This window comes from Lissotriton vulgaris, chromosome 5 (genome assembly GCF_964263255.1).
Source record: "Lissotriton vulgaris chromosome 5, aLisVul1.2, whole genome shotgun sequence".
Lineage (NCBI taxonomy): Eukaryota > Metazoa > Chordata > Amphibia > Caudata > Salamandridae > Lissotriton > Lissotriton vulgaris.
In genome coordinates, this window is record NC_141693.1 from 1,712,466,795 (window position 1) to 1,712,490,883 (window position 24,089).

Below are 24,089 nucleotides of genomic sequence, written 5' to 3' on the forward strand. Positions count from 1 at the left end.
TCAGGATACTTAACGCACAGCGTAATGTCATCCGCATAAAGGGATACGTCAATTTGTCGCTGCAGGCACTGCACTGCCCCAGTTCGATGCAACTGACGTAAGCGACAGGCAAGAGGCTCAACCGCAATAGCAAATAACAGGGGAGAGAGTGGGCATCCCTGACGGGTGCCTCTTGTGAGTGCGATAGGTTGTGACAGGCGTCCGTTAATTAGCACCCTTGCCGTGGGATCCGTATAGAGGAGGCGGACCCAAGATAGAAACAATTTAGGGAACCCCATGCTGGCAAGAACCGAAAAGAGGTAAGGCCACTCGATCGAGTCGAACGCCTTGGTGGCATCAAGGAATACAGCTGCCACAGGAGTGTCAGGGTGAACCGTGAGGAGCAAGGAGAAGAGGGTGCGAAGGTTATGGGACGTAGATCTGCCTGCTACAAAGCCAGACTGATCAGGCAATACAAGTCTGGTCATTAATAGCGATAGCTGGGTGGCCAGTACCTTAGCAAGTATTTTAACATCGCAGTTTAAGAGGGAGAGTGGACGGTAAGAATCGCATGATGTGGGATCTTTATCTGGTTTTAAGAGGGAGGTGATCACTACCTCGCGCATACAACAGGGAAGTACCCCGTCAGCAAGGGATTCCGTAAACACCTCGCGGAGCACAGGTGCCATTATGTCGATGTAGGCCTTGTAAAACTCGGCAGGTATGCCATCGGGTCCTGGAGCCTTGCCATTCTTAAGGGACATGATGGCCTCGCGAACCTCATCGAGCTCAAAAGGCGCCGCAAGAAATTCCCTGTCCCCATCGCTGAGCCAGCATAACGCCACATCGTTGAGGTACGCAGCATATGGCGCGTCTGTCTCTGCCGTGGAAGTGTAAAGTGAGGAGTAGTGTGCTGTGAATGTGTGCAGTATCGTATACGAGTCTCTGACAGTGGAGCCGGAGGCATGAATGAGTTCAAGCACGGTATTATGCACTCGTGAAGGTTACGTGAGCGCAGCAAGCACCTTCCCGGGCCTATCACCTTCACAGTATTTACGGGCTGTCCAATGTTTACCCCGGTATTTCGCCTCCCTGTCAGTCTCCTCCTCATACCTTGACAGTGTCTCCCTAAAGGTAGCATGCAGTTCTGGGTCAGTTTCTGATATCATGGGGAGTTCCAGAGCCCGCAGTTCCTTTTCCAGTGTGCCAATCGAATGTAAAATATCACGTAGTACCCCGTGGCTCTTAGAGATGCAGTACACCCTGATAGTGACCTTGAACGCCTCCCATATGTGTTCGACTGACTCAACCGACCCCTTATTTCTAGGAAAGAAATCCGCTGTCTCCTCCCCCAGCTCACTGCGAAACAGGTTGTCAAGAAGTACGTCAGGGCGTAGTCTCCACTGCAGTCGCGGAGTGTCCCACCCAGGAGTACAGAATCGCAAAAACACAGGGCTGTGATCAGAATAGGTTCTTGGCAGATGATTCACCCCCACCAGCTCCGCAGCAATACCCCTGGTGATCAAAAAGTAATTCAAGCGTGCCCATGTCCCGGTGTGAGAAGTGAAGTGTGTACCCTCCCTTCCATGAGGATGCAAGTGTCTCCAGGCATCTAAAAGACCACCCTCCTCCACAACTCCCTCCAATGCCTCTCTGGCCCTAGGCTTATAGGAGCTAACATCATCCGCTCTGTCTAAGGAGGGCATCAGCGCTAGGTTGAAATCCCCACCCCAAACTACGTGCCGTGCCCCAACAGCCACAATCTTACCCCATAGAGTGGTAAAAAAGGCAGGTGTATCAACATTTGGTGCATATATGGACACAAACAGGTATAGGTCGCGGCCTATTCTGCCCCACAACAGAGCATAACGGCCCTCTCTGTCAACCACTTCCCCAAAACTTTGAAAAGGCACATTTCGGGCGATGAGAATTACCACACCTCTTGCATAAGTCGAATACGTGGAAAAAGTACGGTTTCCGGCCCACCTGCTCGCAAAAGTGGCGCTGCCCTGTGCGGGCAGATGTGTCTCCTGCAACATGGCAACCTGTATATGATGTCTATCGAGGTAGGCAATAACATTTCGGCATTTCTTAGCATTATTCAATCCCCGGACATTCCAAGATAAGCATGCCAGTTGCGCATTCGCATTCAAAGCAGCCATGGACAGAGCAACAATGAATATGGTAGTATCCGAGAGGGCCGCATAGTGTGACCACCTCCGCCCTGCCAGTGCCAGAGCATACACCAGGTTATTGTACACATACATAGTCTAGTCAATGAAAGCCTCTCAAAGCCCACCCTCCCCCCACCCACCCCAGCATCCCAATCATGCCAGTGGCCGCACAGCCCCCCCAGTAGTCCCCCCTCCTCCCCCCCCCCCAACTGTAGTAGCACGAACAACAAAGACAGTAACAGGACCATGAGGATCAACCAGTAGGGGTAAAACATAGAGTGCACACAGCCACTTCCCGGTCCTTAGCTCCAGAACTGTACCGCCCTCGGTGGAGACTAGGGCCGAGAAAGTGGTCCTTGGTGTACATTACCACAGGGGTGCAGAGTCCATGCAGGTTCATCGTTCATGAATCACCCCAACGTCTGCAGTCCGATCCGCAGGGTGAGTGCCAGCCGGCGTAGAGAAGACACGACTCGTAGTACATATGGACAGCTAGTCGTCGTGTAGCGCTGGTGATAGGTCGGCATCCTCCTGCTCATCTGCAGCAGCACCGTCTTCCCTGCGTGCCCTCTGTATCGATTTCAGGAAGTCCTCTACTTTTTGCGGGTTAGTGAAAAATCTTTGCTTACCCTGATGGGTAACTCGAAGCTTCGCAGGGTACAAGAGAGCATAGTCTATCTGGGCCTCCCGTAACTTTTTCTTCACCGGCAGAAACTTGCGCCGTTCATCCTGAACCATCGGCGTGAAGTCTGGGTAGACGGAGAAGGTAACCCCGTTATACTGCAGCGATCTTTGAGTCCGGGCCGCTCTGAGGGCAGTGTCACAATCGCGGTAGTTCAAGAGCCGAGCAATGATGGGCCTTGGTGGAAGGCCAAGCTTAGGCACAGGCGCCAGGGAGCGGTGGGCCCTCTCCACAATAAATTTAGGCGAAAAAGCATCCTCCCCGATCGAGCCTCTGAGCAGTTTTTCAACGTACAGTTCCATCCTACCCGTATCTGTGGACTCCGGCACATTGGTGATGCGTATGTTGTTCCGGCGGCTGCGTGCTTCCAAGTCCTCGTTCTTTGCCGCTATAATCCGGAGTAAATTATCCATCCTGGCCAGTTGCGCCGTATGGGTTGAGGCGACATCGATGTTATTGGATATTCGCTGCTCCGCGGTCGTGATTCGCTCCTCATGTCGGTCGACCTTGTGCACCAGAGCATCCAGCCGGGCCGTGACACCATCCACTTTCTCGACGACAGTGGCGAAACCCTGTCTCATCTCCTGAATCAGGTTGGTAAGGTCCACATCATTAGTAGGAGGTGGGGTAACTTGCGGAGAAGAGTTCGCTAGGCCCAGGATTCATCTGCGTCGATTTGGCGCCTTTTTTCACGCTGTCAAAGCTCAGCTTAGGTTGGCGATTCTCATTCCGTCCCATGGCGGTGTCTGGGGATGGCTTCCAGGCCGTGAAGCGGAATGGTAGTACAGCCTGCTTCTGTGGGATATATGAGCACAATCCACCCGGAGAGGGCACAGCTGACAGCGGGCAGGAGAGAGCAAACGTGGTGCCACCAAAGGGACTGTAAGGGGGGGCGCAGTTTGTAAGCAGTTCCGCACGCCTTCCAAGCGCTATAATGGTGAAGGGATCAAACAACAAATGCCAGGCAAGTGTGGTATTAGACGCTCCCCGCCCAGTGCCGGCAGGGAAACGGCCTGGGTATGTGTTGCCACAGCAGTTAGTAGGATCCAATCTAGTAGGGCAAGGGATGGCGATTCCCCACTAGGTAGTGCGCTGCAAAGGGTTGCGTCACTCAGGGGGGTAGTCCAGGGTCTCTCCGCGTGGCATCCACGCACCCACAAAGCAGGCGATAGCTCTCCCCACTCTTCAGACAGTGCAGGGGCGCCGCATCGGCAAATGCGGCGCGTAATGGTGGCGCCAGGTACAGAGGGGCAAGTCCTAATCCCCGGTCAGTGGGCCCGACAGCCCGCGCTGCTCAATCAGGAGCGTCAGTCAGGCGGAGGGCCGTCACGAAAGCTCGGGGGGCCGCTCGGCCCTGCAGTCCCCTCCGCCGTGTGGGGAGCAGATCCTTCCTCAGTGCCGATGACGGGAACTCGCAGCAGCAGGGGGGGGGGTTCTCGCGGAAGAGAGATCAGCAGCCGCTTACCTCCGTTCCGGCCCCCACGCGATGTCCCCACAGGATAACAGCGGCCGCGCTGTGCTGTGGCCCAAAGCCTCGTGGCAATCCCCAGGGTCGCGTGAGCAGCAGCAGCCGGCCACACGCTCACGCCAGCTCCAGAGCGAATACCGGGCAAGTTTCAGCAGCCCGTAACTCCGGCCTCAGAGCACGTACAATCTTCAGAGTTGGGTCGATTGTTGATAGCAATGACCTGTAGCAGATTCTGAAATGTGGAGGCGATACAGCACCCCGTGGAGCAGGATTTATGAAGGATTATCTACCAAGGAGCGGGAGCTACGCGCCTAGGCAGCCATTCCGCAAGTGCGCCCTCTAGCGCCCCCGAGATTGTTATTTTAGAACAAACCTGATCTCTTTCTGAATCTTGGCTATCTTCTTGTTGGGAAGAAGATGGAGGCATTTTGAGGTATTACGGTGAACTCGAGGAATTCCAGAGATTTTGAGGGGGTAAGAATGGATTTTTCCCGATTTATAATGAAACTGAAACTCTCTATGAGATTCATGGTGCTCTTGAGGTCTTCCAAAATTTGAGAGTGAAGTTGGGACATGATAAGGATATTGTCTAGATAGATAATTAAATGAATGCCTCTTTCTCTCAGGAGAGAGATAATAGTTCTCATGATCTTGGTGAAGCACCAAGGGGCGGATGACAGCCTGAATGGGAGGGTCTGAAATTGAAAGAGGTGACTGTCCCAGATGAATTGACGGAAAGGCTGGTGTTCTTCTGCCATAGGGATGGTAAAATAGGCGTCTTTTAGATCTAACTTGACCAACCAGTCTCCTTGAAGAAGGAGGTCTCTGAGGAGGTGAATGCCCTCCATTTTGAAGTGTCTGTAGACCAGATACTTGTTTACTTCTCGTAGGTGTATACCTGGTCTCCAGCCTTTTTCCTTCTTTTGAACCAGGAAGAGAGTGCTAACAAATTTCTTTAGAAACCATGGCACTTCGATAATAGCGCCTTTTTGAAGCATAAAGGAGATTTCCTCCTTGACAATCTCTTGATGTTCCACTGAAAGAATCAAAGGTTTGGGCGTGTGAGTCCACGTGCCTCCAACATTCACTTATGGCTTATGTACATTTAGAAGCAAAGATGCCCAACCTTTCTACAAAAAAGTGCAAACAATGCCCCTTTGCAGAGCCATATGGAAGCTAACGCTAATTTTCCCTTCTTCTTTTCTCTACAAGGTCATTCTCACAGCCTTGGTTACAGTTCACCAGAAAAGTGGAAAGTTTTCCTTCTCTGCTATTTAGTTTGAACATAGTTTCTGTATAGTGAAAATATGGTGATCGAGCACACATTTCTTAGCAGTGCCATTCAAACGACCTGCTTTTCTAGGCACTACGTCTACCTCTCACACACATACTGTAATATTAAATGAAAAATTGTTTACATGAAGTCAGTCCTGTCTTGCACCATGCATTATTATCATGTGAAAGGACTGTCACACACAACAGTCCGAATGGCAGGTTTGCTTTTTGTCACACTCCAAAAGAAGTCCATAGGTAGCCATGAGGTATGTTGTAAGTAAGAGGTTTATTAAGCTACCCTTATACCACTGTCTACCTCTTTTGTACTGAATGACACATATCGAATGTATGCATACTACCTCAACCACCTAATATTTAATAATCTTTGTATTGTAAAGCACTCTGATTCCCTCTTGGATCATTCCTAAATAACTACTAGTCTCCTATGCCACCCATATACTCCTATTTACCTCTTTTGTACTGTATGGCACAATAACTGCATTTTGTAAAGCGCTCTGATACCTCTGTGGGTCATGTTTGTGCTATATAAAACTTTATAAATAAATAAATGAATAGTTCAGCATAAACACTGATGCAGCCCTGATGAGCGATATCCCACCCAAACCCAATAGTATTAGAACAAGTTCACCCTAACACTCCTTCCATGCTCGGGAACAAAAACGGAAAGGAAATCTTGCTTCAGCTCAGACTTCCCCAAGTCGGATAATCTGCTACTGATGGCTGATGAAACACTCCAGCAACCACTTTCTGTTGAGCAGTTCCAGATTGCCACAGTGCTTTACTCCTCCAATTTGTGCAATGTTGTGCATAAACGCAGAGTAGCTCATTGAAGTTCCTTTAACATTGCAGCATAGTGCACAGTGAAGCACACCAATCTCCTCAATCACGCTGTTACTGACCAAGGTTAGACTCATGACTGTAAAAATGAATAAAAAAAAATAACTGGAGCACTAAATGTACTTGCGATTCATTGACAAGGAATGCGGCAACACTGCTGAAGAACATTCTTCTGTGCACACACTAACGGTGCTTGCAGCATCTACCGCTGAAGCGCAACATCGTGCAGCAAAGATGGCGGCACGCAGGAGTTAACAGCGTCGAGTGGCTCACGACAGACGTCGCAGGACAGCACAACATCGTAGGATAGCTTGCGCTACAGCCAATAATTGCAAGGGCTCCACGCTGTCGTGTCTTGACCAAAGAAAGACAGACACTTCTTTATATTTCAAGGAGCTTTATTCACTGCATCCTTCTCTGTCCCTGTCCCTATTCTATCTGCCCCTTTCCTGCCTACACTCCTCCTCTTCCCCTGGCCCCGGCTAACTCCACCCACCCAACTACTAGACTGCTAACTCTGTTACATCTCCCCCTTTCTTAACAAACAAACAAAATAGCAGACTGGCTCAAATTTCTTCCATGAGTCTTCTTGGTCGTTGAATGTCTCGGCGGGATCGCAGAGACACGATTCCAGTATCAGTCCCAGAGTCCACTTGAGGATCTCTTGTCTGACTCACTCTCTTGATCAGATCGATCATGTCCTTCATTGACCGGCGTTTCAGTCATCTTTGTAAGAGCTTCTCTCATGTCCGGAGTGCACTTCTTAAAATGTGACACATTCCTGGTGATTCGTCGATGATCGGACTCCGCCGTTATCATGGTGCCCTTCTGCTGAGTAATCAGTAAAGGATCCACTCGGAAACAGCAATCGGTCTTTCTTTGTTGGTCTTGTTTGACAATAACACAGTCTCCTTCGTGTAGAGATGCTGATCTCGCTCTCCTTCTTGCATCCGCATATGATTTCATTTTGTCATTGCCGTGATTGTCCGCCGCCACCACCTCTTGATGAATACGGAGAGGTGACACCGCTCATAGAGCTCCCTCCCAGGTCGGTATGCGTGTCCTTATGGGTCGCCCTTGCATCAGCGTGGCAGGACATTTTCCAGTGGTGGTATGAGGGGTCGTTCTATCTGCCCTGAGAACCTCGTTGAGAGCCACTTTCAAGTCCTTTTTCTCAGTGGTGGCTTGTTGAAAAGTCTTTTTAAGTGTGGCCATGAACCGTTCAATGGTGCCATTGGCCTGCGGCCATAAAGGTGTGACTTTCCTATGTTTGAAATTCAAATGCTTTGCAAAGGCACTGAACTTGTGTCCATTGAAAGGAGGGCTGTTATCTGTTTTCAGTTCTTTGGGAACACCTCATGCCGCAAACACTTCATCCAACACTGTGAGGGTGCTGGAAGCACTTGTTGATGACACAAATTGAGCAATGGGGAACCGTGAGTATTCGTCAATTATAGCCAGGACATATTTGCCTGATTGCAGAGGTCCATAAAAATCCATGGCGAGTTCTTGCCACACCCCACTCGGTAGTGTGGTCATTTGCAGTGGAGCAGGAGGATCTCCACGATTGACTAGTTGACACTGGGGTAGGCATGGGCGGAAAATCCGTTTCGCTCGCGTATTTTGCGGATTTTCGGGAAATTCGCAATCCGCGAGATTCGCGAATCTCCCGCAAAATCCGCAAATCCGCGAGCAGCGGATTTTGCTCGCACTGCTCGCACTGTTCGCGTGAGTTCGCGGCTTCCCAGTACAACTTCGCGCCCCGCGAATAAGTGCTAAATTGCAGAAATACGATCTTAGCAAAACTGAAACTACTTACCAGGTTCAAAAGTTCAGGCTCATCATTAGTAGCCATTTCCTGTAGTGCTTCCTGAGGGGCCCCTCCAGAGTTCAGTTGCCAGTTGCAACTATTATGTGACCCTGCTCTGAACCTCAGAATAGTTACACATATGCCACAAAGGTCCTGAATTACAGCTAAGGGAGACAAGCAGGAGCCAGGCTGGAAGTTAAAATCCATTAATCAGCCCCTAATTCATTATTGTCAGTTGGGGCAGGGCAGGTGTTGTAACTAATTTTGCAACAATGAAAGCACTTAGCAAGTGCAAAAGATCACTAATCAGGGCGCACTAAGGAAGCAGGTGCCAGCTAAAAAAATATTCTGTGACACATTAATCAGCCCCAAATTAATTCAGGTCACTTGAGGCAGGGAAGGTGTGCTTTGCTTTGCCGAAAATAATGTACACTGGACAACCAGAGGGTGTGGTGATGAAACAGAGGGTGGCATGGGTGGGCCAGAGGGTGGCATGAGTAGTCAGAGAGTGGCAGTGGTGACAGAGAGTGGCAGTGATGAAGAAGAGTGTCCCAAACAGGCTGGACACGTAGAAACAACAAGTTCGCAAAACTTGCGACCCGACAGGTAAGTTCGCAAATTGCGAAATTGTAAAAACCCTCGCGAACTGGCAGAAACACGGGCGAACACAAAAAAAAATCCGCAAATTCGCGGGAATTCGCGGATTTTGCGGATTGCGAGTTCGCAAATCCGCAAAATTCGCGAACGCGAGATTCGCAAAATTCGCCCATGCTTACACTGGGGGCAGTCCTTCAGGGTTAGCTCTACCATCTGATCGAGGAGGGGAAACCACACCCGTTCCCGGAGAGCTCGTTTTGTTGACACCACTCCTCTGTGACCTTCATGAGCAAGGTTGACAACACCCTGTCGTAGTTGCTTTGGGATAACAATCCGCTGATCTCGCAGTAACAACCCATCTGTGGTAGCAGAAAGTTCATCACAGACATGTCGAAAAGCTTGCATTTCTTGCCTGACAGTCGGATCACCGGCTTCTTCTTCACTTTCGTGTCTCCACCTGTTTGTCTGGAGCCGACGTAGCACCTTCTGTAGAATGACATCTTGTGCAGTGGCTTCCAGTTCCTGAATGACTTCCACAGGAATGGCTGGTGGCTGCGCTTGATCCACCACGAAGTGAATATACTCCTCTGCAATGGAGAACTTGGACTCAGACGATGCTTGCGGGTGTCGCGACATGTAGTCCGCTGGGTTCTCTGATTTCCCGGGCTTATGTATTATTGTAAATGTATATTCTTGTAACCTCAGACCCCATCATTCAATCCTCGGTGGCATCTTGGATCTCGGGTTGCCAAAGATTGTGACCAGCGCTTGGTGATCAGTGATCATGGTAAAGTGCTTGCCATAAATAAAGACATGAAAATGTTCACACGCCCATACGAACGCAAGACTCTCCTTCTCGGGTTGAGAATATGCTTTTTCAGGATCTGAAAGGCTGCGACTGGCATAGGCAATAATACGTCTTTGATCAGAGTCATTTTCATACTGCGCCAGAATCGCACCCAAACCCATGGGGCTGGCGTCCACTGTTATCTCTGTTTTCCTGTGAGGACTAAAGTATGATAGATTACCAGCAGACTCCACCGCCTGCTGGATTTCTCTGAAAGCCTGTTCACACTGGGGGGACCAAACAAACGGTTGACCTTGTTTTGTGAGAGTCCGAAGTGGATGGCTAATAGTTGCATAATTTTTTATATAGCGAGCACAATAGCTGGCCATGCCCAGGAATGACCTCAAGTGAATGACCTCAAGTCGCTAACATCTTGAGGGCTCTTGGTCTCATTCAGAGCAGTTACCTTTTCTGGGTCGGGCTTTATCCCGGCACCGGAGAATATGTGACCAAAAAACTTTAGATTGGTGGAATTCACACTTGTCTTTGTTGAGTGTCAAATTGGCTTCGAGCAGGGCATGGCACACCCGATCTAGTGCCTTGTCATGCTCCTGAATACACAAGAATGTCGTCACTGTAATTTAAGGTGTTGGGGACATGGTGAATGATCTGTCGAATTGCCTCCTGAAAGATTTCTGCAGCCGAGGAAATACCAAAGCTTAGTCGTTTGTACCTAAATAGTGCAAGGTGGGTTGCGAACTTAGTGATGTAACGAGATTTGACATGCAACTCCAGCTGGTGGTACCCCTTGTTCAAATCGAGCTTCGAGAATACCCTCGCTCCATTCAATGCAGAGATCATGTCGCTGAGATGTGGCCCAGGGTGACGCTCCCTCTCAATGGCTGTGTTGGGGAGCCGCATGTCGACACACAACCTCACTTTGCCAGAAGTGCCTTTTTTCGGTACGATGACTACCGGCGACACCTAGGGAGTTGGACCGTCGGTCCTTTCAATGATGTCTGCAGATAAAAGTTCTTGAAGTTCATCCTCTACAGCCTGCTGGAGGTGAAACGGTACATGTCGGGGATGTTGCGCCACCGGTCTGATTTGTTCATTTATGTGAAGGCGAATTTGGAACCCCTTCATTTTCCCTAATCCGTGGAATAACTTGGGGAATTTATGGATAATGTCCGGATCATCGCTGACCCTATAGAGAATCTCAACAAGTCTGAGGCGCTCTGCAGTAGGTAGGCTGAGCAGACAGTCGGCCTCCGGGCCTTCAATAACATGAATGAAAGCTGGTATGGACAAGGTTTTGTGTCTGAGTGTTGTTGGAAACTTCCCCAAGCAGGGAAGTGGCTTCTTGGACAGCCAGGTGAATACCCGGACATGTGCAGGAGTCAAGGGTGGCTGTGGCTTCATCTTCTCATATTCAGTGACAGGAATGTAATTCAATCAATCAATCAATCAAAAGCATTTGTATAGCACGCTACTCACCCGGAGGGTCTCAAGGCGCTTGGGGAGTGGGGGTCCGCTACTGCTCGAACAGCCAGGTCTTGAGTTGCTTCCTGAAGGCGCGGTGGTCTTGGGTCAGGCGGAGGTGGGTGGGGAGGGAGTTCCACGTCAGCGATTCAGCGAAGCTCCGCTGTCTAACACAAATTTGGTTTCATGATTCCCCACACTGATGTCTAAACGTGGATATTTCTTGAGTTGGTCAGGGTCCGCAATCATGTTCGCATATTCAACTGTATATTCAGAATCTCTGGATGTTGATCTAGAGTCTCGGAATGACGATCTCCTTGTCCACTGAGATCTTCGTGATTCCCGACTGGAATGTGACGAGCCCGAGGACGATTTCGGCCTGCCCTGGACTGCTTTTATGTGATGTTTTCTGGTGTCGGAGCGAGATGGCCTCATTGTTCCACTCCGTCTCTCCTTTTGATATTCCCCACACATCACCTCGAAGTGATTCGTCCGCCCACATCTTCGGCATCACTGACCCATGGCAGGGCATGCATCGACATGTGGATAGTCATATCTGCATCTATAGCACCTTTTTGTTCTCTCTGGTTTCCTTTCCCTTCGACCTGGGTCGCGCCTCCTATGCTCAGTGTGTCGCTGGCGGGACGACGGCCGAGGCCTCCACAGTTTCTCCCTTGAGCTTCGACGACTGCTGCTTCTGGCCTGTACTCGGCACACCTGTTCTCGGCTTACATTCAGTCCAGTCTCAATGCTCTTAGCATGTTCTTCCGCCTGGTCATAGACGCGAGTCATTTCTTCAATGTCATCTAACTCTTGATGTTTCCTCAGCAGCCGCCTCCGGAGTGTCTCAGAGTGGCATCAATCAATGATTTGTGATTTAATGGCAGCGTCTGTTGAAAAGGTGTCAAACTCTCAGTGTCTCGATAATCGACGCAGTCTGGTAATAAATGTGCTCATTGCTTCTTCTTTTCCTTGACGTGCCTGATGAAATGCATGTCGTTCATAATCGACATTCCTTTTGTGGAGGAATTTCTTGTTTAGGGCTTCACGCACCTTGTCATAGGTTCCTGCGTCCGCAGGAGGAAGGTCTTTGATTATTTTGCAAATTTCTCGGCCCGCAAGATTGCGGAGGGCAATCAATTTTTCCTCATCTGCTGTCACCTTCGATCCCTTAATGTAGTCCTAAAAATCCTCAAACCACTCCTGCCATCTGGGGCCCATGCTCCCTCCAGTGGTCAGAGTTAAGGGCTCTGGAGGCCGCAGATGTGACACCCCCGTGATGATTGGTTTGACTTTGTTTCGTTGAGGGGAGGTGTTCGGAGTCACCATTGTGATAGCACGTCTTTTTTTTTTTGGCTTGGCATGTGCTTGTTTACTATTTCACCTGTACTTTGGCTTATGCTTGTTTATTATTTCTTGCTTGCTTTAACATGTGCTTGTTTATTTTCAACTGTTCATGTGCACCAATGCTTGTTTGTCACTGGAGCGCCTGACTTCAAAATGGCCGCTCCCGAATTGCACAGGGATGTCCTTTTGGGCTGCCTGACTCCAAAATGGCCGCTCACTTGAAACTCCCATTCACCACGAGGTTTGGGGCTGCATTCGATTTCCAGGCTCACAGGGCTCACACGGCACTCACCGGCAGCTTTCCTGGCAGGCAACAGGTCTCCCTCAGTCTCTCTTGTGCTTCTTGTCCACTTGCACCCTCAGGTAGGCTAGGGGTCGGTTCCCGAATTCTTTCAATTGTCAGTATGCCGTTCCTCACGCATCGGGGGTGAGCTCCGACTTTCGGCAATCTCGGCACGAGGTTTCTAAACTTCCCCACGGCTCTTCACACTGCTCCAGACGGTCTCAGCCTTCAGGGCTCTTCAGGAAGTCTGGGGTGGGCTCCCAGTTTCTTCATTAGCCTCGCACGGCTCCCGGGCTCACTTTCACTTTTGGGCGCGAACCGGCGCTGGGTTTAAGATTTCATTTAGCGCTCGACCGCGCTCCTCTCACATGGCTTCACGCGATCGCTGAATCGTGGAGCTGGGACACTGGCTGCTGGCCTCTTCTTTTAGGCGGCAGTTTCCTCGGAGCACATATGTCGCGACCGCAACTGTTTTCAGATGATGCCCAAGGGACAGGACGCTGTTTCCAGGGTTCAGGAAGAGCAGGCTGCACATCCCACTCTCGTCGCCAGTTGTCGTGTCTTGACCAAAGAAAGACAGACACTTCTTTATATTTCAAGGAGCTTTATTCACTGCATCCTTCTCTGTCCCTGTCCCAAAGTCAAAAATTTTTATTTGTATTGGTACTCGACAGAGGACCACAAATATACATTTTACAGAAATAAAAAATAATTTCACATTAATCAATACAATGGTAAAAAAGATTATAAAAAATTATAGAAATTGTAGCAAACAAATTCATTTGGTGGCTGTTTACACAACTCTAGTAGTTCGCTCACTCGTGTATTTCTGCAGGTGCGATAAATAGGGGCAAGGTATCTTGTGCGTGCTATAGTTACTTTTGAGCTAGGACATACAAACAGCAAGTGCTCAATGTTTTGGTCACCCCCTTCACACAAGGGACATAGCGACGATCCTCCTGGCAACCATCTTACTGTATAGGTTAATACGGGTAGGATGCCCAATCTTAACATGGTGACTGACCTCCTTGCGCCATGGGTCAAAGAAAACCCGATGTATGGGTGAGTATGTTGATATTCCAGTGAGTCTACATAAGATTTATATGTTGGCAATGTTTTACAATGTTCATAGTCTAGTTCATAGCTTAGCTTCGGGGTGAAACATTTTAGGAAAAGTTTCATTTGGGCTGCTGACCAAGTGAGCAAAATGTCCGGACTAATTTTTGCCATTTTGAATACAGCTGTCATGTTATTTAAAAAAGTCAGATTTTTTGCTTCATCGTCAAGGGTTTCTTTTTTCAGTAGGTATCTTAAGGTGCCCTCCTTTGCGTGGAGAAGATTGTGGGTCCACCTAATTACATTAGCTACCGCTGTGGCGTAGGAGCTTGTAATGGAGAATTCTAGTCGCAGAGCTTGAACTGGTATGGAATCTGAGACCTTCATTATTCTTTTTAAAATTTTTCCCTCTTTACGATCCATATAGGTCCACTGCTTTATTGGAATATACTCTGTTGCGTATGATAGCACAGGGGGGATTTTTACTTTATATATTTTTAACAGAGAGGAAAAGTGCCTGTTCCCAGTAGAACGATAAAGTCTTAAGAGGGCCTCAGCGTGTACTTCAGATTTCCTCATTAAGTTTTCTATCTGTTTTACATTTGATGTGTTCTTGGAGAGAATCCTGCCGAGATAAGGATATTCGTTAACTATTTCTATTTTTCTCCTCCTAGGCTCCAACTGTACTTAGCACTTGATTTCTTCCCCGAGAAGACCACAATTTTTGTTTTCTTTAAATTTGGGATTAAAAAGTTTGCTTTTGAGTAATTGTAAAGAATGTCCAGTGATTTTTGCAAACCAAAGGGAGTAAGATCAAGCATCACTATATCGTCAGCATAGAGTAGTGCATGTATGCTGTGCTTAGCGATTTTTGGGGGTAAACTTGAGCCCTGCTGTAACTGTTTGGGCAAGTCGCTAAGGTATAAGGAGAATAGTATCGGGGCCAGGAGACACCCTTGCTTTAGTCCATTAGCTGTATTTATCATTTTCGTTAAACCTTTTTCTCCCCCCATTTGTACTTGGCACCAGGTGCTGGTGTGAAGATTTACTATGGTTTGCAGCAATTGATCTGGGATTCCAAGTCCCCTGAGTTTGTGCCATAGGGTTGGTCGGTCAACACGGTCGAACGCAGTCGAGTAGTCTATGAATGCTGCGTATACTGCCTGAGATTTTCCCATAACATATTTGTCTAATATTGTCTGAATGATAGCAATATTATCTGTAACAGAATGTTTCGGCCTGAAACCTGCTTGGAACATTGGAATTAGATCCAGCGAAAAAGCTCAATCCTTTAGTCGTTGTAATACCTCTGCTGCAAAGATTTTTCCTACAGCATCCATTAGTGCAATTTGTCGATAATTCCCTGCGATGATCTTGCTCCCCTTTTTATGTATTGGGATGATAATACTCCCCTGCCAAGATTTTGGAATTTGTCCAGTTTTGAAAATATGGTTGAATAGGATCGATAACAACTGGCTCCACTCCTTTGAGTTTGCTTGAAAAATCTTTATTGGTATCTGGTCTGGGCCAGAGGCACCTGTTTTTCTTGCTTTTCAGATATTCCATTCCACTGAGGTTGCTGTAATTTTAAATATTTGTGAGTTATCTTTTTCCTTATTTTTGTCTGGACTTTTTCCATCAGAGCTAATCGGGTTTGCTTTGTACAGGTCAGTCAGGTAAGTTTCCCAATCCTTCGGTGGAACAGGTATTGTTTGGAGTTTCTTTTTTGTGCCTGTTATTTTGGCTATGAGGGACCAATATTTGCGTTGATTATATTCTTTTGCAGCTATTTGGATATCAACCCAATTACGATCTTGTATTGCTTTTTTATTTCTTTGTTTCTCTCTTCTCAGTTTATTTTTTAGTTTATTGATTTCTTTCTCAATGGACGGGGAAAAGTTCATGTATTGGGCACGTACAAGTTTGTTCAGTTTTTTCTTCGTGATAGAATTTTGGGTTTTATTTTTGTTGTGATTTTGATTATTCCACTTATTATCTCCTGGAGTAGCATGATGTAGCTTATCTAGTAGAAGATTTTTGAGTTCCTTAATTATATATTCAAAATTTTTGATTGGGTCTTCCGAGTTTGTTTTCGCTAGGAGTTGAGTATGCTCAATCAATGTAGAAATTCTGTCCAGAGTTTTAGAGCTCCAGAAAATTTGTCTCTGTTCACTTTTTATCAAGACAGAACTTCTATGAAAAATTATCTGACTGTCAAATGATGTTTGAGGCATCCATTCAGTAGTTAGATTCATTAAAGCATGGTCAGTCTCTAGACTAAACTTTACTTGTAAATATGTAGCAGTTTCCAGCAGATTCATGCTGCAGATGATGTAATCAATGATAGAAAAGCTTCCGTTGCCCCGTCTGGTGTATGATGCCGAAATGTCACCTTCTATATTACCATTCAGGATTACTCCATTTAGATTAGGTAATGTTGATAGTAATAGTTTGCCTCTTTTATCGGTTTTTGTGTCTTTAGGGAATTGTGGAGTTGAAAATTCTACAAATTCCTCATTGTATAATTGTACCCATTTACTAATTTCAAAATTAGAAATTTTGCCATTTAGATCACCTGCGATTATATATGGTATGTGGAATTGGTCTTCTACTATCTGCATAATGGTTTCCATGATATCCAGAAATGTGATATCTTGTTTCTTACCGGGAGGGGCATATATATTGAAGAGCAAGATTGCCTTTTTGGATGCTGCATTATGTATTTTTAAGAAAACCTTGATGCATTGCAGGTTGTCTGATTTGGTCTGAACAACTTCCTGGGCCCACATGTATTCTTCCCTCAATAGAATGGCCAATCCACCTTTTGCGTGGCCCCGGTTGGTGGCTTTAGCTGGGATATCGTAAACATAATAACTTTTCTGATAAAATGATTCAGTTGCCCAGGTTTCTTGCAGCATCAGGATATCTGGGTGATTACTTATGGCTTCCGACATTTTATTCTTAGTTTTTCCTGCCATGTTCCATGATATTATTTTTAAACCATTGTTAAACAGATTGTCCTGGGCGTGTGGAAAATGTATTACTATTCAAGGTCTCAGATACCCATGACCACGACTTTGTACATTCGCTATATTCCTTTTCTTTTGAGTCTTGATGCCATACTGCCCTTTCACCATTTTCCACCTGTATTTTTAGAATGTCTTTCCCTAAGTGTTTAATTCCTGAGTTCATCACGTCAGTGTTTCTTAGACGATTTTTGTGTTGAGAATTAGAGATTAATCGTATTTGGTCGTCGTACCATGAAGGGATTTTGTTTTCTTTTGGATCCACTCTTTCGATGACGTCGTATCCATGTTTATGTAATGTCTCTTTTTCATTAAGTATGATCCCGGGAAGGACAGATGACCAGAAGGTTACTGTTACTATTTTGTTATTGTCTTGTTTCGGGAAAATTACTAAATCTATTTCATTACTATTCAAGGATTTCAGAGGCTTTATCTAGTGAAGGAGGTTGATGACCCTTCCTCTATTAAGTGGAACTGTATCCGTTGGAAAAAGTTCTTCAAGTTGTAGTGTTTTGGAATATGGCACTTCCGCCTCATGTTGGTATCTTTCTTCATTTTTTCTTTCACATGTGTTTTGGTATACTGTTTTTTCGAAGAGCTTGTGTGGAAGATATTCTTTTGCTGTTGGGTCCAATAGTTGTAATTTCTCTTCATTTTTTCTGTAACTGGTTTCCATTTTTTCAAGAGGTTGAGACTTTATAGTTTCAACTGCTTGTACTTCTTGTGTTTTATTGACAGTTATAAGTTTTTGGAATTTTAACTTGCGGTTTTTCTTTTTATGGATCCGTCTTAAAGGTTTTTTCCTCCTTCCTTTTCCTTCAACTTGTTCGGTTACCGTTTTTTTGTTGGTTATTTCACCTTTTTCACTTTCTGATATTTTGTTAAGGCTGGCTTCTTGAGTGTTTTGAACAGTATCATTTTTATGTGTATCTGTTTTTATTGGTTTTGAGAAGATTGGATATTGCCTTTCATTTTGGGGTATTTCCGTAAATAATTTTTTTAAAGAGAATATTGTTGTTTCATTTTGGCTTTCTAACTTTCCCTTTTTTCGTTTTAGTACATCTGATGTCTGAGTACCACAGTCACGTTTTAATTTCTCCTTTTCAGTGTTGTGATTACTTGTGTTATTCTTTTGCAGTTCATTGTTATTGGGTATCAGTTGTTTTTTTCCTATTTCAGGGAGTTCTTTTCTTTTCTTCTTTTCCTCTACTAAATGTTGTCCCTGTCCCTATTCTATCTGCCCCTTTCCTGCCTACACTCCTCCTCTTCCCCTGGCCCCGGCTAACTCCACCCACCCAACTACTAGACTGCTAACTCTGTTACACACGCAACACCAGCAACTCCGGTAAGGTGTGTTCGCCCCAGTAGTTAAGTTTATCTCGCGGACCATTCAAATGCTGTGTAAGATAGCAACAAACGGTCAACACTTCCAAGAGTATTTTTTTTTTGGAGCCACTTACCAAAGTAAACGGTGGATTGACTGTTCGCTAACTTGTTGACTCAAAAAGCTTCTGGTGTAAAGAAACAAGGTGAATGTTGCCTGAGAATGCTGCCACTAGCTCCTCATGATTAAGCGCCTCCTTAACCATTAAATATTTTTCCTGGATTCCCTTCTCCTTTTTTAAATACACACAACAAGGAACTGTTGACTCTCTTAAGTCAATATAACCAGCCAAAAAGTTCACTCTATCTCTGCAGCGTTAGTTCAAATGCCATGCCAGATTCCCATCCTGGCAGTGAGATGTGTGTAGGTTCGCCCAGTCTTTGCCAGTCTTTGTTGCTGCCAGATACATACAGTGCGTTGTTTGATGTCTTGCCAGTCTTTGTAGATGTCAGTTTCACACAAGTCCCTGTAAATGACAGATTCACGCCCTGGCAGTCACTGCTGGTCGCTGCTCAAATAAAGATGCCAGTTCTCGCCCAATGACTGCTAGAACTGCAGTCAACAATGCAATGTACAGAATGTCTTCAACTTACTTCTCCATATACCATATGACAGCAGGCTTCACAGTAGATTATTTGTAGACTGGCTGGCTTCAAGCCACTTTGAACCTCACTGGTTAGCGCCCAATTCATGTTCATATCCTTTGATTTAAGGAAGGTCAAACATCCTAGGCAGTCTGTCCAGGTGGCAAAGGACACTGGTGGGGCTAACAAGGGTGTTATTTTTCTTCAAGTTTCAAGCTTCTTTACCTCAAATTTCCTTAGTAGTGTCCAGTAGTTCAGTTCATTATCATCTTCTTTCAAACTTCAAGTATCTTCACCTCAGGTACACTTAATCTTTAAGAACATATAGGTTTTTTCTCCAAATCATCGCAATTGTCGCACTCCCAAAAAAGTCCATAGGTAGCCATGAGGTATGTTATAAGTAAGAGGTTTATTAAGCTTAGTTACAGGTCAGGTTTAGATGGTAAGTAGAAGATATCAAGTTGAGCCCAACCAGGAGCAGCTTCCTTGCTGCTCAGCCCAAACACTCCAACTGACTCTCTCTCCACTCCACTGGCATTCGAGCATTCCACTACCCAATCAGGCATTCTAACATTCCACACACACAACACATTCATACTGGCTGAGCAGCAGGGAACAGGTATCTAAGGGAAATGATGTAAAGCAACATTTCAAGTTACAACATTTTTCTTGCTAGATTCTGTGCCTTTTTGAGATTCAAGGGCTCCATAAACCTGCCATCCTACACTACTGCCCACATGGCCTTCACTACTACTTAGAAAACATGGGGCAAGATGTGCTATTTAGTGCTCATAAAATACTGCTTGCTAGCAAACACATTTTCCAAATTGACCTATGTACAATTAGGTTGGTTTAGAAAATTCGGATTTGGAGTTGGTATCAATTGAGGTTGTACGTGATTTAATAGAAAAACGATTTCATGGAATACCATAACTCTGAAACTGTTTGACATAAACTGCTTGATATAAACTTGATGAATGAATGGCATATACCATGTCATACAAACCAACTAATAGAATGTCTTTTATTTTGATATTGCAGGTATTTCTTTGAAGAACATTTTAGTCTGGGATATTTATTTTAGTGTTTTCCTTCAGGGGACATTACTTCAGTTTAATATATTTTATGATGGCAATTACTTTGGACGCTTTTATTTCACTGACATCTCACCTCTTTTAAGCCACCTATTTTAAGCCCCATCCATCCCTGACGCCTAACAACCTTTAAACATTATCCACAGCCCCCTAAAAGCCCCTCATCATACCTAAATTACATCCATCCCCGAATCCTAAACAACCGTCTCCACCAAAAATTCCACCCATTCTGAACACTAAAATGCTTTTTGCCCTTAAATTCCGCCCATCCGCAACCCCAAAAATCCCTTACCACCCCTACACTCTGTCCATAACTGAACTCTAAAAAACCCTCACCACTCCTAAACTTTATCCATCACCAAACCTTAAACCCTTCCCTGCTGGGCTAATTCCCCCACTGTGCTGGGGGGAGGGAGGGAGTTGCACAGCGCGCCGGTGCTCATGACAAGCTGAGCTCGTCATGGCCACAACGGTTTCTTTAGAACGCTCAGCACAACGGGGGAATTAGCCCAGCGTGCGAGCATTGCGGCTGTTATGACAAGCTGAGCTCGTCATGAGCACACGCCCACCATGGCTCATGACGAGCTGAGCTCGTCATGAGCATGGGAGGGGTTAATAACGTCTCACAAGCCCTAATCTCCACCTATCTGTGAAGTCTAAAACCCCCTTGACACCATACACTCCACCGATTCGTTAACACTAAAAACCTTTCAACCCCCCTAAACTCCACCCATTTCTGAGCACTAAAAAACGTTCACCTCCCCTAAACTCTACCCTTTGATGAATTCTAAGAACCCCCTTCTTCCCCTGAACTTCACCCATCTCTCAACCCTAAAATCCCTCATCTCCCGTCCCAGAAACCAAAAACCCTTCACTAGCCCAAAATCAAATGTTGATGTAATTTCGGATTTTTCTTTAATATTATCTTTCCTTTCAAATAGTTTCTTTCATGTTCAATTTTTTTTGTTTTTTCTTAAAATTTTAATTCTTTAAAATTAGCTTTCCATGATTTGGTTTCCTCCAATGTGGTCTCTCAATTATTGTTTTTCTATTAATTCACATACATCGATAACTCGAACCAACCTCATTGATATTCATGGTAGATAGGTTACAAATCTCGACTTGCGCCACTTGGTGGCCATCACATGGATGGTGGCCTGCTGGGGTTAGCAGACAGCTAAGTCTGTGAATGCCTTTCAATAGAGTAAACTTTCCCCTGTACTTAATGGAAGTGGGTTTGCGTTTAAAAACAAAATGTACCTTTAGTTGGTTGTTTAAGAGTTGGCAGTTGGCTATTTATTAGGTCTGGCATTAGCCAACACCTTTTGACATCCTAAAATTACATGGAGAATATACATATTGGCCCTCTTCATCCATTGGTCTGTTGTTGTGTCATTCACATTTTACTTCCTCCCAATGAAGAATTCAGTACGGGGATACGTCTGCACACAAATTACTTCCCTTAAGTGTCAGCTACTACTATGGGAATGTCTGCTTTTTGGGCCAAATATATTTTTGCTTTTAGCTATTTTTTTTTTGTTACCTTGATGAGGGTTCAGTAGCTTCCCTAACAATAAAGTTTTACAACAAAAGGAGTACTAACAAACAGTCCCGGCTGCCATTAATCATGGATGGGGGAGCGGGGGTGGTGCGGAGAGGATTGGGGTTAATTTAAAAATAAATAAATAATGTACCTGCCAGCCGGCCTGGTCCCACATTTTCTCTGCGCCTGGTCCTGCTCACCTGCCTCCGGCAGGATCAGGAAGCAGGCAGCCTCCCTCCCCTCCCCTAAACCAACCACAACGCTGCAATGGCAGCGTTGTGATTGGTGGGGACGCCGCTCAGCCAGGGCCTTACGAGGAGGCCATTTTCTCCATGTAGGCTGCATTGAGAAAGGGCAGAGTGCGCATTACTGGTTGGGCGGCCCCAGAGGGCTCACCAAAGAGTCATTGCGCCCTCAGGAGTGGGCACACCACTCCTCCCCTGCTCACAGAGCAGCCCCGCCCAACCGCCCGCAACTAAACATAAAATGGTAATAACGGAACGTTATTACCATTTTATGTTTCTACTTTTTGCACTGCGAGAAAGCAGTGGGGCGATGCTTCTCCGCCCTAGTGGAGGAACCGCCCCTGCTAACAAAACCAAAAAGATGGCGGTCAACGTCAGCCCTATTGGCTTTGCCAATGCTTGTTCTTTTGATATTATGTGCTTCATTCTAATCGAAGGAGTAAATAAAACAGGCATGTAGTGTGCTTGAACACAGACTGCCTGATGTACTGTCGGAGCCACCCGGCCCGTCCAGACACGCACGCACGCACGCATGCAGCCCGGGGGCGAGGTAGCCCTCGGGTATAAATAAACGGGCGTAAGACCGCACGTGGTCTTTGCCCCTAAGCAATAGCTAGACTCTGTGTCGTTGTTTTAAGCACAGTGTGTAGGTTAGGCCCCACTACGCGGCCTAGGTTATCCTTGCCCCAGCACAACACTACATTGGCGACGAGGCGGGTCTCCACCCACGCCTCGCCACGCGGCCTTCCCGGTTGCCACCCCGTGGTGCTGGGCCGCGCTCGCGCTGTCCGCGCTAGAGCCGGCGGCCGGCGCCGTCATCCCTGGTGGGTGCCGCCCCGGAGGAAGTCTCCGCTCCGTCCTCGGCGGAGCCAGCGAAGAAGTTGCGCCTGTCTCGGCGCTGGAGGTGAGACGCCTGGTCGAGGGTGCACGCTGCCTGGGGGAGCTCGAGCTTGCTGCTCAGCCCCGCGACGTCCGCTGTCCCGCGCCGTCATCAGCCCGCGCTACGCAGGGGAGGGGAGACGCGCGCTGCTCCGATCGGAAGGGACTGGTTCGGCCCTCACCGCGCTCCCCTGCCGTTTCACACGCATCTCGCGGGTGCGGGAGGATCACCCTGTCATTGCTCACGCTCCTCGCGGAGCTCCGAGGCCAGCCAGCCAAGACTACAGGAAGGCCTGATATCCTCCCACCCTGCCTGCAAGCACCCTGCTTCTACATCACGTGCCGTCCACTGCTCACAGACCCAACACCTCTGAAAGTCAGCGACCTCATCCACTCCAGTGATGAGTGTGCAAGCCACAGGAGGGGCAGCAGCCTCAGGAGGGGCGGCGGCCACCGGGCCCGCCCCGCGAGTTCCCACCCCGCCACCCTTACCAAATGCAGGACAGGTGCAAGGCGGTCTACCACCCCAGAACCCTGCACCGACCGTCGCGCCTGCGGCGCCAGGACACGCCATGGCAGCTCCGATCCCGCCTTTCAGCGAATTGGCGGAGCCCTCTACTGCAGCGGCGCGTTGGCGCCTATGGTTGGGACGCCTGGAACACTATTTCGTTGGGGTACGAGAGACGGACGACAGAGTTAAACGCTCGCTCCTGCTATGCTACGGGGGGGGACGAGTTATATGAACTCTTTGAGACTCTACCAGACAGAGGTGATGGTGATAACTACACTGCGGCCGTCACGGCCCTTAACCACCACTTTGACCCCCGCGCGAACCCGGATTTTGAATGGTTCAAACTGCGCCAGGCCCGTCAGGCGGAAGGGGAGCCCATTGATGTCTTCTATGCCAGGCTACGGAAGCTGGCCACGTCTTGCGAGTTGCCGGATCGGACGCTGGAGATCAGAGCACAACTGATCCAAGGATGCAGGTCCGTCCAGTTGCGACGATTGATCCTGCGCCAGCCTGGATGAAATATTGGTGCTGGCCAGGTCCCACGAGCTCTCCAATGCGCGGGCAGAGGCAATGCAGGCCGCGCTCGACGGTCCGGTGGCCCCGGCGAAACAGGTGTCAGTGAAAGAGGAACACGTGGATGTGGTGCGCAGACGGGCCCCGCCCTCAGCGCAGCGGAACCAGGCCTCCGCCGCCTCCCGGTCGGCGTGTGGAAATTGCGGGATGGACCGTCCCCCGAACGGAAGGTGTTTTGCACGCAGCAAATCGTGTTCCAATTGCGGTAAACTCAATCATTTTGCGAAGGTGTGCCGCAGCAGCCGCCGTGCCGGTGCCGGCGGAAGGAACCTCACGCAGGCCGTGCGTCAAGTCTCCCTGGAAGACCCCGGCCCCTGCGCGGACGCGCATCAGACGGCGTTCCGGCTGGAGGAGGAGGATGATGACGATGTCTTCTTCGTCTCTTTTGTGGGGAGAGATGGATCGAGGAGGAGGCCACCACCGATGTGCGAAGTTGGCATCGCAGGGTCCCG